This window comes from Kogia breviceps, chromosome 4 (assembly GCF_026419965.1).
Source record: "Kogia breviceps isolate mKogBre1 chromosome 4, mKogBre1 haplotype 1, whole genome shotgun sequence".
NCBI lineage: Eukaryota > Metazoa > Chordata > Mammalia > Artiodactyla > Physeteridae > Kogia > Kogia breviceps.
Genome location: NC_081313.1, coordinates 105649886 through 105651551, shown reverse-complemented (window position 1 = coordinate 105651551; position 1666 = coordinate 105649886).

Below are 1666 nucleotides of genomic sequence, written 5' to 3'. Positions count from 1 at the left end.
TCTAAATGAAAATGGGAGACAATGTGCAACTCAGTGGAATTACCTTTGAAAGAAGGAAAACACTGACAGAACTTTATACTTGTCAGGATTACAGATTGCCCTAAAAATTATCATTTATTTATTTATTCCTAACTCAAAAATAATAAAGCATATGGGAAGGAAATACATCATGCTCATGAAAATGCTGATGTCCAGCCCTAAAAGGGAACAACTTCACAAGATACATTGTATTAATTTTATTTAGAGACAATATTTATAAAATTTAAGTTATTAATTCTAATTACAGTATGAAAGTGTAAGAACATCACTTGGATTATTCACTGTTCAAAGGAAATTCATACTGAGGAATTAATAGCCTGGTGGGTAAATTTATTCTTTTAAAATGACTTGTGCAATAATAACAATTTTCTTAATGACTTTGAAATACTTAATGCCTTTAAAATGTCATATAAAGTGCCAATTAGAGTTTTATACAAACCATCCCTCTGAATCTTTATGCTGTCATTTTGGCATTGTTCTTTCCTTCTGTTCAACGGCTGCATTTTAAAAGGGAAGCTGCATGGACAGTTTGAGGATTAAGCAGCTTAGAACATTAAGATGATTTAGAAAATGAAATAGAATGTACCTGAGAATTACTGACCTTTTAGCTTGACTTTTATACCTGACAAAATTCTGGAACTAAAAATCTTGCCACTGTAAAGTGAATTTGAAAACAGGGGAGAAAAAAAATCATATGAAGTAGTTTAAAAATCCTTGTTGAAATATTATGAAAAACCAATCTCAATTTCTGATATTTATAAACTTGTAGAAATTATGAAAGGAGGCTGAGAAAGTGGTAATAAGCAGAAGTTATGGTGTGTGATTACTGAATGCAAATTTCAGCTGCCTCAGCATTTGATAGATTATGTATGTAATCAGTTGCTGCTTGAAAAAATATTTACGTTTACAAATATTTCAATGAGATCAATCAAAAGTTCCAGTCATATAGTGTAGTATGTTAAAAGGCACATAATGAAGGTACACATTTCTCTTTCAATTCTATATTCCAAACCTTGATAAGAGGCCTACCATCTATAATTTTGCCTTTAAATAATACATATTAAATGTTTATGTATAGCAAGTACATAAATGTTATAAATCACCTGTTTCTGTTATTAATATTAAATTACATCAACTCACTTATAAATAAAATAAATTAGTATTAATATTAAATTACATCACAGGCTTGTTAAGCATGCAGATTTGAGGGGCCCGCATCCAGATTATTTAATTCAGTAAGGCCAAGAATCTGTATTTTGAATAAGAAACCAATATGATTAATGATGTAGTGCATATGAAGCCTACACTTTGAAAGCAACATAGTAAAATGTTTTTTTTTCCTCTCCTTGAATATTTGGCCATGTTAGGCATTTTAACTCTGTGAGGAAAGAACCTTAAGCTTAAAATTTGGGGTATCACAGACCTCTTTGAAAAAACGGATTGAATGCTGGGACCCATCATTAGAAAAATGCATATATCCTCCTATGAGAACCCCTGGCTGAAATGCCCATTCAAAATACATGCATCTCCTCTTTCTTCCTTCCCTCCTTCCTCCCCTTCTTACCTCCTGTTAAAGTGGTAGTAAACACGACCATAATAAAAGCCCATAGTGGTAAAGACAACAGGG